The sequence below is a fragment of the Sinocyclocheilus anshuiensis genome, unplaced genomic scaffold (genome assembly GCF_001515605.1).
Source record: "Sinocyclocheilus anshuiensis isolate Anshui unplaced genomic scaffold, SAMN03320099.WGS_v1.1 scaffold2166, whole genome shotgun sequence".
Taxonomy (NCBI): domain Eukaryota; kingdom Metazoa; phylum Chordata; class Actinopteri; order Cypriniformes; family Cyprinidae; genus Sinocyclocheilus; species Sinocyclocheilus anshuiensis.
The window spans coordinates 282,250-295,173 of record NW_015557079.1 but is presented as its reverse complement, the minus strand read 5'-3'; the positions used below and the strand labels follow the sequence as shown (position 1 = coordinate 295,173).

The 12,924-nt window shown below is 37.1% G+C and overlaps 1 protein-coding gene across 3 annotated transcripts in view; it reads left to right on the top strand.

Annotated features, from left to right (window-relative positions):
* Positions 1 to 2,991: 2,991 nt before the first annotated feature.
* Positions 2,992 to 12,924, top strand: part of LOC107676868 (activating transcription factor 7-interacting protein 1-like) — a 59,587-nt gene continuing 49,654 nt past the window's right edge. Inside the window, exon 1 of one of the 3 annotated variants that reach the window (XM_016471589.1) lies at positions 2,992 to 3,191. The gene's annotated coding sequence lies outside the window, so the exon portion shown is untranslated. Of the gene's footprint in view, positions 3,192 to 10,830; positions 10,891 to 12,924 lie in introns of those variants that run through there. The other 2 variants (XM_016471592.1, XM_016471591.1) reach the window with 2 other exon arrangements.

Genomic DNA, 12,924 nt, shown 5'->3' with positions numbered 1-12,924 from the left:
GTTACAGCAACACAACAGTCCACTATATTCGGTTCACACCGCGTTTAATTACTAGCCCATCCGAATTATCTCATGTCACGTGTGTCGTTCCTGCCATCGTATTTCAAACGCTGTAACATGGCTTTGACTTGATGAAAACCGTTTTATAAGTGCAGTCAGTCTATTTAGATCCTTTAATCCTTTAAACTCCCCCTCATTTATCATGTTCCAGGGCTATCCATCTTTGAGTGTGTTCTTTGCAAAACGCGCCTGGCGCGGTGACATTTTAACAGACTCTGGCACTGAGGTAATTGGTTTTAAGTTGGTTCTCATTTGGACAACGTTATTTATCGTGGCGTTTTAGACGATACAGCAATACCGTCGTCTTTGTTTTATCATGTTCCAGGGCTATCCATCTTTGAGTGTGTTCTTTGCAAAACGCGCCTGGCGCGGTGACATTTTAACAAACTCTGGCACTGAGGTAATTGGTTTTAAGTTGGTTCTCATTTGGACATCGTTATTTATCGTGGCGTTTTAGACGATACAGCAATACCGTCGTCTTTGTCTCTCCGTGTGTCGTTTCCGGTTATTTCTGGCTGCTTGGAAAAGGAGGCGGAGCCAAATGCTCTCCCTGCTCTGTTATCTGAGAGAAGTACTTTTTAGTGAGTGTTGGTTAGGTAGTCAAGTCTATTAATGTAGTGTACTTTCAGACCTCATTTTACTCTTTATAACTTGAATGAATCTATGTTATTGATCCAGTGGAATCCACTGAAATGGTTTAGAGCAGGGCGGTCCTGGAGGGCCGGTGTCCTGCAGAGTTTAACTCCAACTTGCCTCAACACACCTGACTGGAAGTTTCTATGCCTAGTAAGAGCTTGATTAGCTGCTTCAGGTGTGTTTAATTAGGGTTGGAGCTAAACTGTGCAGGACACCGGCCCTCCAGGACCGAGTTTGGACAGCCCTGGTTTAGAGTTTTAGGTAGAGTAGGAGAACTAATTAATTAGGTCTAGATATACCTCTTTTAATAATTTACTCCTTTAATAATGTTTAATTAAGGTAAAGTTGTGTAGGTTACGCAAATATATACCTTATCCAGTGAAGCTTTATATTGGTTACATACACGTTTCTCTCATCTTTGTGAGCTCCCAACAGCTCGCAAGCGGTACTGCAGTTAGTAGACATTTCAAAAAGAGAAATCCACGTGCTGCAAGTCATGACAACAAAATGGCTGACCTTCACGAGAACAAAACCTACTCTCTATATATGGTGACCGCAGTTTTCACTAGATTTGTTTGCTATAAAAAATGAAAAACATGTTTGCATGTGAATCAAGTTAAAATACATTATTCGTTTTGCCAACATATTAAATGTATTGGGTGTGTTCACTTTATGTGCATTTTAAAATCATAGCTTTATTTTTTTGAACCTTCTGTTTATCATGTTGGTTATTATGAAAAAAATGCGATCTGAAAAACAACTGCATATGAACAGACAAAAGAAGTCCTCCCACGGGTCAAAGCTCCCTTCCCCCTCACATTAAGTCTCCCTCCCCCTCCGCCACGGTATTCTTCTCTGTTAATATTTAGTAGCTGTTCACAAATAAGCATAAGTAAAATCATAAGAGCAATTTCAACTCTCATGATGTTCTTCATTAACGGGTCCCTAATATGGACTAGTATGTCCTGCACTACTATTCAGCAATGCAACCGCTGCCAGTACTTCGATTCACGAATGATTCTTTTGAGTCTGTTCTTATTTTAGAACCGAATCAAAATATATACCAAGGTAGTCCGATTGGCGACCGAATGACTCTCATGAACCGGTCCAGAATAAAAAACACGCATTGAACGGTAACTCATTGAAATAACTCACACAAATTGTGTTCATGACCGATTCGAAATGAACCAAAAACTACTTTTAGCCCACTCAGGACTAAATCAATATGTTGTTCACATGACAACGCTTATGGTGCGCATTATAAGCTTTGGTGTATGGTGGCAACTCATATTTATATTTAGAAAGGTGGTGCTATGTAGCAGTTCAGAAAGGATTGGACCGAGGACATGGATGCCAGGCAGGGGAGTAGTTTGTGGGGGGATATATATTATATTATATATATTTATATTAGATAATCTGTTAAGGGAATAGATTTTCCCCTGTAGATTTATACTGTATTACAACTGTGGCATGTTGTAGCTATTGGTTCTAAATGTGCAGGCGGTTGTTTCTTCATAACAAATGCTATACTGGTTAATTAAAAAAAAAAGTCATTATTGGCCTGGTAATGATTAGTTACTTTTTTTATGGAGTAACACAATATTGTAATGCATTACTTTTAAAAGTAACTTTCCCCAACACTGTATGTATATATATATATATCCTATGTAAACAAGTAACTATGAGGTTACTTTATTGCACCAACTTTGCATAGATAATAACACAAAAGACCATTTCACAAAAATAAGTATATAAGCAAACAAACAAATAAATAAACCTTATGAGTGAGCATGACCCAGGACTCAAAAAACGGTTCACACTTCAACCCCCCCAATGTTCAAACCAAAACTACGCCCTTGATGCCAGGGTTTGTGAAAGATGAACATAAACTCGAGCTTGGTTACTAAGGCTCTGTAAGGCACATACTATATAAATAAAAAAATTACAGCTAAAAAATTAATTGTTGATCATTGATACACTATATCAAACCCAAATAATATTGAACTGAACATGGTTGAACCAGTGGGAAATTGAGTCTGACTAATCACTGCTGATGGATTTTAGAAACTATGTCAAATTTATTAACGGACATTTTGACTGAAGATTGAGCACGCGTTACTGAAAACGTTCCTATGCTGGTAGGAGGTGCTTAATTTTCGATTCTCCTGCTGTCCCGCGAAACGCGTGTCTCCTCCCCGTTTGTTGTACCGTTGGAGGAGAAGAGAGCGCGAATCGCCAAGCAAGCTACACTGTCTGTGCCTCTGTGGTAGTGTTGCTGTCGCTCTCACTGTAGCCTACAGTCAGTCACCCTGTGCAGCTGTCTGTATGACTGTATGTGATTCCGTTGCGTGACGATAAAGACGTTACCAACAGAAGCCGCGTTTGCTAATGTGCTGTTTTTAAATTGATATAATACAAAACAGAGACCGTCGTAGTAACGAATTTTTGGAGATACCGGTTGTAAGGCACTCCGCCTGACAAAAACCATAGACTGGGTGAGTTTTCACACTTCTGAAAAATCAGTTGTTGTCTACTTTTTTTTGTCTGAGAATATTTCTAACTTTAATATACATTCTATTGTAATTAATGTGTTGTTTATAAAAAATGTTGTTATGTTGAATTTGGGCTGTTTGTATTTAAAATGTAACGTGATTTACCTGTCACGTAATTGCACATCAGGTGCAAACCCATTTACAAACTTTATATAGGCTATAGAAATAAATTTCTATGTATACTGTCTATGCTATTTATGATGAATTTTTATAAGGTGAAATTTAACTTAGGTATAATTTTTTGGAGGGTTTGGTTTTCCAAAGTGATTACTACAATGTAATTCCTATCAAACCTGGAAAAATCACATCTGTTTACAAATACAAAAAATAAAAAAGTCTGCATGTGTAGATTTATGTAATATTAAATTTTTTTTATGTTGGCTGGCTGATATTGATGTGAATGTAGCATTGTTTGCAAAAGTTTTGTCACTGATGTCACTGAAGAAATCTACTAATTTTTCAGCCATGATTCATTATTCCATTAACAGAGGTGTCCAATAACACTTACCTGTGGTCGTCATGTGATCTCAAGATGTTGGCCCCCCTGAGGGACCCATTCCACTTAAAGTAAAATAGCTCCAATTAAACTATGGATATTTTTTTTCCAAAATCTTCATCTCATTTATGTGTAAATACTGTTAAACATATATTTATATATAAATGTACTAATAATTTTTAATTCTTAATTTTTTAATGGGGAAAACTTACCGAGACAGAGAAATATCTTAAAATTACTACAAAAATAACCTTTAGGCTTAATTAAAATTGTATTATTTTTGTGCCACTAGTACTTTCACAAAAAAATTGTTTTCAAACAGGTTTCCCTCAATACTTCCTCACGACTGCCATTGGTCAGTAAACAGCTCCACCCCACATTGGTTGAGCCAGTGTTGCTATGTCAGACTGGTTGGTATTCTCAAAACAGTGCATTTTTTTGTAGTGCCAGAGCGTTTAAGAAACCGTAAATAAAAATGTTCTGTGTTCTTTCAACATATCCTGATATGTCAGCTTTCTTTGGTGGTTGGAGAAGGATTACCTTTTCATCTGAACAGTTTGGAAATAAGCATTATTTTTGCAATTCCATTCAGTTCTGTTTGTGGTGGAAAAATGACACACTTCATCTTTAATGATTCAATCAGTCATGCCCCAACAAGGCCTCTGAATTAAGGATCCACTGAAATGTTATTGTGAGTAATGGGGTTGCAGTTTTCCAAGTACTGCAGTTCATAATTTGTTTATTTTGCTTGCCATCATTAAGCCTAAATATAATATTAATAGCAAATTGCTTGTTTCATATCACTTGCTAAAACAGAATAGCATGATGCTAGCAATGCCAAGATCATTGGTCAGATGGGAATGCATGAACTGATAAAAAAATGGATAACCTGGATGCAGGTCACTTTGAGTTAAAGTGTTTACCAAATTAGGTCAGAGGCCATTAGACTGGGTAAATTAGGCCAGGGGCCTTTAAATGGTAATTAGGGAATTATGTTAATCAAACAACAACATTGACAAAAAAAAAAATCACATCACACAAATGACCCTTTCTGTACAAAGCAAACTTGTTAAATATGAAAAACAAATGGTGTCCCTTCTTTATTTTAAACACCCAAAATTGCTCTATGAATATGACCTTGGCTTCTTTTGAAACCGTATATGAATAGAAGATTTGATTTACCATATGCGCATACTGTACTTGCACAGACGATTTTTGCATACTGTACGCACATCTCTTACATGCACCTTGATTTTTCTCTAGCTGCTGCTTAATTAGTCAACTGTTTTTTATTATTTTTATTTTTTTGGCATTTTGCCTTTATTAAGATAGGATAGTGTAGAGTAGAAGGAAGCGAAGTGGAAGAGAGAGTGTGGGGTGGGATCGAGAAAAGTCCTTCAGCCAGGATTTGAACTTGTGACACCCGCAATGCAATGGTGTTATATGTTGGCGCACTGCCAACTAGGCTATCAGTGCCCACTATTAGTTAATTGTTTTAAAGTTTTTAATTCATGAGAGCTTGATTTATGAACAGAATACAGGGCTTAAAGTTCTCCGGCACTGTGCCGGATCTCCGGCGTGCGGCGTTTGGCTGTGGGAAAAAAAGATAGTCGTCCTACATTTAAAAACACTTCTTGATATCACGTTCGAGTTCATGAGTTCGCCTACCAATGTATGAGATTAATTAATAGTTTGTCCACAAAGTGGCAACACTGCCCCAAGCCGTTGTTTCACATGATTTTATGAGGGAGTCGCTTATAACTTCTGGAGAGAAATTGCGCAGACATTGGACAAGGATGAACATTTCTAGTGCATGTGTTGGCTGTATATGTTCGCACATGCTATCAAATGGAGTATACCTTAAAAGGCTATGCATATGTACTGCTTCATAAAAAGATTTCTTTGAAGATCTTTGAAAACTGATATGCTGTGGCTGGTTTTGGCTTGTGCATAGCTCAAGAACATGCTGCACCTTTGTCTTAAATTTCCTTGATGTCGATAATCTAAGTAGTAGAGTGTGGGATTTGGAAGCCGGTGACAAATTTTATCCCACTATTAACACTACATTACTTGGCTGGAAACATTTTGTGCGCTAGTGAACATCGACATTTGAAGATGGGTAGAATGGTCTGCTGAATCATGTTACCAGGGATTAGAGTAGACGGCAGTAAATCTATCTTGTTAGACTGGAATAGATCCATTCTAAGAGATCGTAGAAAAATCTTTGCTAACCATCAACAACCATTCATAACTATCCTCAGATAGCCTGGGCCTAGTTGAAGGTGCATTCACTTCACAGTTCAGAACCCTGCGTAGCAACATCAAGATATAGATGAACAGTCAAGTTGAGCTGTTGATTCACCACCAGAGAATAGACAGAGAAGACTGAGTTATGGACAGCTATTGAAAATGCATGATCTTCAATAACTATAATATGTTTTGCGCTTCATGTCTATGTCATGTGCCACCAAGGTGAATTGTCCTACTTCTTTTGCCTGTCTACTTATTCCACAGCTTTAATAGTTGCTTTTGTTTTTTAATAATATAGCAATATATATTTTTTTTCCCTTGACTGGGTAAAAGTCTGTTCTCTTATAATACATTATTAAACTACGTAAGTTTTTTTTAGTTCCACCCCTAAAGATCTCTTAAATGGTACGGCCCTTTTTGTCAGTAATTTTCCACTCACCCATTGACATTCACTGTGGGGAAGGGGAATGACTGTGCTAGTCTTGAGTCACAGGGTAGCTGTGCTGTTGTGCGATGTATTTCCTGGTATGTTTTCACTTCTATGCTGCGTGACAGTCGTACACATATGTTCACAGATGTCAGGTCTGAGTGTACTTGATTAAAATGCAATTACAGATGCAAGCTGTGCAGTGGCAAGTATAAGGTGTTTGTGGTTCCAAGAGTACATGGTTCAGTCCTCCCTTCCCTTTTAAGCACTGTTAATGTGTACTGTTATATCACATGTCCTGGTTTCGCTATAATTTATCCACCAAAAATACAAAACAAAATCTAAATATGTTATTTCTTAGTTTTCGTCCATAATTTTTTGTCATAAGTAATGCAATGACTTGAAAGCACAAACTTTAATCTTAAAGGAAAATGTGCCTCTTCTAACATGTATTCTTATCAAAACAAACTCAAAAATGGAAAAATGAAAGGAAGGAGTAAGAGAGGTTATATCCTGAGTGAAGAGACTAGGACAGAACTGGCTGAAACCGGTTTACTTCCTGATTACACAGTGGCATTGTGAACAACAGCTGTGTCGCTATAGCTATTAGTGCCACATAAATCTTATGTTACGGTTTTTATACGAGTCGAATTGTACAAAATATTTTGTGCATTAAGCGATTACATAAATTTAGGATGTTTCACGATTCTTAATACTGTCGTTGACTATTAATAGTTTAAAAAAGGTTTTAGTTTAAAGATTGATCTTCACTTTCCACAAAATGTGAATCTTTTAAAATATCTCAAAATTCTCGCATCGCAATAAAACAATAGGAAAAGGGGTGGAAGGAGAGCTTCTCATATTCTGAGTGTAGAGAATAGGACAGAACTGGCTGAAACCGGTTGTGGTAGCACAGCTTTACTTCCTGAATGCACAGCAGCACTATGAACAATAAAGATTTCAGGTCACTAGCTATTTGTGCCGTATGGATAGTGTGTTATTATTAATTTTACAAATTTTGAACAATACAGCTATTTTGTGTTTTAGATGATTTCACGATTCTTAATGCTGTGTTGTTTAATGACAGGGTAATTTAAGCAATGTTTTAGGTTATAAAGGTTAATCGTTGACAACAATATCCCAACAAAGAAAGAGATTAATTTTGAATGAGTAAAAGTAAATTACAAATGGAATTTCTTCAGTAAGTCTGCCTTCCAAAAGATCTCAGGTTAGCTGAAGAAGATGAATATTACATCTCTGTAAACCAAATAGCTATCTGTGTTCTTGGTGTCATATCGTGATTAAATACTTTTTATCTTAATGGTATAATAATTGTGGTATATGATCAAGTTTGTATATGCATGTAGTAGATGAATGTAGTAGGTGAATTTAAAGTGGCCACACATTAGTGTCACAATTAAGAATCTAAATAAAAATTTCGCTGTCATTTACTCATTCCTAAATTGTATCACAAGAGTGTGAGTAAATGATGACAACAGTTTCTTTTTGGGTGGACTGTTATTTCTTTCATTTCACATGATAAGAAAAATACAAGCATCATCATCTCAGTGTTCTGCTCATACAATAGTACTGCTCATAGTAGTTGGCTCAACACCAAATATTGGCTTCAGTATGATAACCAGCCACTGGTATCTCCATATAAATCGATACAAACAGACAGTAGGCAGGCCGTGGAATATGCATGATAGATTTGCGTCACATGTAACAGGAACATTTACTAAACTAATAATTTAAATACACATAGTAGTATCAATCATTTAAAGAATGATTCCATGATAAAATGTATGAGCAAATGATGATCAGTTGTGTTTATAAATATATTTTCCAATTATTCCAAAAGAAAAAAATACATCATAATTGAGCAGGAAAATAATAATTAATTTACTTTGCTCATATGGATAGACACAAATATGAATAATGGGACAAAAAGTGTAATGTTCTTATTTAAAGTGTACCCTTTTTCCTCAGTCTTGCATGCTTAACACCTGTTGCAAGAATGTCCACGTAATCTGATATGGCCTTTGTAACATACTGGCCATTATTGTGTTTACAAAAATCTTTAATCGATGCATAATAAGAGTGAAAATTTCAAGCGAGAAAGTATATCGCGCTAACAAAAAAGTAATGATGAAACTGTGCATCGAATACTTGAGAGCATTACCAGCGGTTAGACAACACCTAAAATCTCCTGCAAAGCACATGGTACAGCCCCGTTCCTGTCACCCCTCCCCGGTGCTTATATATCATGTGGTGCCTCATGATTGACTTCTCCTGGCTTCCTTAATTAAAATGGCATATATGTAAACATGTTACAAGATTGGTAGTATTGCGTAAAAATCATTAGGATTTAAAATTATCAAAAGCACAGAAATTGGTTCAAAATGTTGGAGCTTTTTGTTATTCTCATTAACATGTGGTGTGGACACTCCCCTATGCACAACTGCATAGTGGTATAGTCCATCCTTTCCTTTTGTTTTTCCACTTTATCTCTTTTTCCTTATGAGGGGTGCTGTTTACTATTCATGTATTTAACAACCAATGAGCTTTTTGCTAATTAATAGTACCTGAAGGTTTTAGGTGGGAACCATTTTACTTTCTCTGTTTACAATGGGGTTTCATCTGTGTCCGATCTTATCTGTGCGTATTTTGTTCTGACTATTTGTTTATGGTTGCTGACCTAATTAAGCCCTGGTTAATATATTTACTTAATGTCTCTCTACAGTGCTTGGCTGCTTTCCAAAGCTCATCTGCGTATTTGCATGCATGTGACCATAGCAGTTTAACGCCATGCTATGCTAGTTATGCTACAGGAACTATGCAGCAGTGTCATATGTACATCTTTTCCGTCATCTCTGTTGCAAGTGTTCGGTGGAACAAATGGTTTGTTTGTTGCCATGTGTTTATCCAACCGGGATATGTGCTAACAAACAATTTAAGATCCAATTTCTAATGTTTAATGGTACCTTACAGACTTATTAGCTTTTTCTGGAAACCAGTAGCATACAATAATAATGTTACCGATACCGAAGTTTTCAACATTCAAACTGAGGCTTCCAAGACACTTGGAATGGTGTGAAGGAATTATGCTTGTTCATCTGTGCCTCTGCTTGCACATCTGTAAGCCTGTGTGCATTTGATGTAGTTTATGTGAACCCACTACACACACACACACACACACACACACACACACACAAATTGTACTGAACTGACAGTATGAAATCAATACTGGTTTCAAAGGGTAAGTAACAAATCGGTCAACAGCGCAATGTGTCATTTTTGTGGCACCAAATGGAATTGCCAAAATAATGACAAAACGGCTTTGCCAAATACTTTTACCACCCTTTCTGCCCTACTTCCTGTCATCATTTGTGAAAACAGGTAGTATCAGTTTTTTACCTCATTCATTCTTTGTGGATTTGTTTTAATAACTAACACACTTGAATGGCGAGGCTTCTTTTCCTCTCGCATTATGTCCTCTGAGAACAAAGATATCAGATTCCTGTTTCTTTGCCTACCTTCTGACTTCATGCTACATCCTAGCTTAAAAATAAACGACTAATCTACAAAAATTGGGCTAAATTGTCAGCTCTTCATTTCTTATTCTCATTTCTTCATTCACTCTTCAAACTCAGAACTGTACATTATAAGAACAGGAACACCTTCCTCAACAGTAGCACTTTTCACTTCACGTGTTATCAAACAACATTACGCATTACTTAACAGACACAGAAATTACATAGAAAATCTCTTTATTCAGAGCTTGGCTATTAGTTGTCCGTTATGCTGGAACTACAGGAGAAGGTAAGGGAGTAGATACTGTTATTACCCTTCCTAATCAATAAAAACTGCAGACTGCCATTTAATGCTGTTTCCTGCGCCTGGCTTCCTCTGCCGATACAAGTTAGATTGTCACCCCCTCTCAGTCCTTATAATGGTATGATCCAAACTCTCCCAGTAATTTTCCGTTGTCTGCTCTGCTGAATTACTTGGTAGAAAGAGGGTGGAGCTACACTGCAGCTGACTGTGCTCTAGAACTAGGGTAATTTCAGCTAGTTTAATATGTTGTGTAATCCAACTACATTATTTTCGCAGTTTTCTATTTTTAACACTTTTTCAAAGCATGTCCACATTAAAGTTTATGCTATGAGAAAGAAAAACATTTTCAATTAGGCTAATTCAAAGAAAAAAAAAAACAATATTAAGTGTAATTATACACACAGTACTGCTTTTTTTCATTTTGGAGTATATTAGTGTCTTTGTTGATGTAACTATTAATAGTAATACCCCTTCAAAATAATGGTACAATCCTGTCCAAGCCCCTCCCTCACCCATCCCCCAGCCTGCTCAGTTTAGTGCTAGACTTTTGATTTAAGGCTAGAGAAGGCTTGCAGGTTTTGCCTCCAAGTAGAAGGTGGCCTGCATTTGATGATAGCAGTGTAAGCTCAAAGTTCTCTGTCTTTCTGTCCTTTTGGAAAAATGTGTGTCTGTTATGATTAGAATCTTTGAGTGAATGGTTTGTTTCTGTAGATTGTACTTATCGTAATGTTCTGTGAGTGGCTTGTTTGCGATTTGTTAGCAACAGCGGGAAAGTGCTAGCATTTGGAAAAGAACATGTATTCACCCAGGTGTAAGATTGGTTGGTTTTTTAACCAGTTCATTTTGGCAGATATATTGTGGTTCGGGTGTGCTCAGTCCTGATCATTAAGAACTTGCTTCAAGAATCATTTAGGTAATTTATTTCATCTCTTGAGGAATCATATTTTCATAAGAGGTCATTTTACTATAAACAGTGAAATTACAGAACTCAAAACTTCCTTGCCGTCCAAATAGCATTTAGGTATTTTACACTGCAGTAATGACTCATTTTGAAAAAGGCCACAATGTGATGTTTAGGATGCTGGATTCATTTGAATGTCCCCACCCCTGCAACATGCATAATTGTCTTGGTGAATTGATAAAGAGAGAGCGGCTGAGGTACTCCATCACTGAAAAGGTTCCTACTGTTACTGTTTAAAAAAAGCGACAAATTAAGATGTCGGGTAAGGTCCCCAAACAATTTGTTCATGGTTGTAGAAAAACATCATCTTTACATGCCCTTCCAAAGGTTTCAAACATAGGTGGAATAGGTGGCTGAAATTTTATTGGTAACATTGTGCCTGATTGTGTGAATGTGGGATCATTTGTTTGTTTGGCACATTTTACCATTGATTCACAGGTTCAACTGTGATGCAGGTAAGTAAACAATTTAATTCTAATTTTGTCATTAGTGTTTGTTTTATCAGCAAAGTGCAACGTAACGCTAAGCATGCATTGTTTGTAATACTCATGTGCTTGTCATATAAAATATATAAACTGGTATCTGGAGACAGAGTTATTAACTTTTCGTGTTTGTAAGTAGTGTTAAGCCAGGTACACACTGTATGACTTTTTGCGAATTCTAAAAGATTAATCTGATCCTACGCCAAAATCAGCAGTCTTTGATCGCTAGTTTGACATGTTACCAATTTGTTCGACAACAACAAACCTCCTCTTGCTCCTCACACATTGTTGTTTTTTCCCCGTTTCTTTTCTAGACAAGCCATGATCAAAATTAACGATAGAGATTGTTTTTGCTTGCTAGCCACCATTTCAGTTCCTCTTGTGAATGTGCCTAACCTTTACCGAACCTGTCATGGATGACGTAAAACTCTGCAGTAATCTTCTTGTGTATGTCTGTTTTTGAGTCCTGAATGTTGTACAGTCTGTCATTAATGACAGCTAAGATCCCACAGTGTGACATGGCTTATAGCTGGGATCATGTTCATACAGTCTATTTGTAAAGGACTACTATAAAGGGGTCATTGTGCACCCAGCTTTAGTCTGGATTTTTCACTGTTTGTGACTTTTTAGATGGTATATTAAAGGGGTCTTATGATGCTCTTTTAAAGATCATTATTTTGTGTATTTGGTGTAACGTTCAAAAACCACATTATTTTTCAAATACTGTACATTATTGTAGCTCCTCTATGCCCCGCCTCTCTCAAACGTGTCATTTTCAACAAAGCCCCCTTCTTTGACATGCGCAGTCTGCTCTGATTGGCCAGCTGACCCAGTGCATTGTGATTGGCCGAACACCACAAGCACGCGTCGGAAATGTAACGCCCCTTTCCATAATCGCAAGCTTCAGCTTTCAACATAAATGTAAAGACAGTACATAATGCCCTTAGTTTTACCATCAGTTCAAGCCCGAAAGGGGAACGGAGTCGCGTGACAGACACAGTGATGATGCTCGTATGTATTTGCAGTACACAAGCCGCGATTAAGAAAGCTGACTCCACTGTGATGTGACCGTCTCTCTCTCTCACGCACACACACAACGCGATACTCTACATGGCGCAAAACTCCGCATTTGAACAGTCAATAGCAAATACTTAAACTATTAAGAAAACACACTTACAGTCGCTGATTCAGAAGCGCCAGATTGTCATAGCAAAGTCGGAATT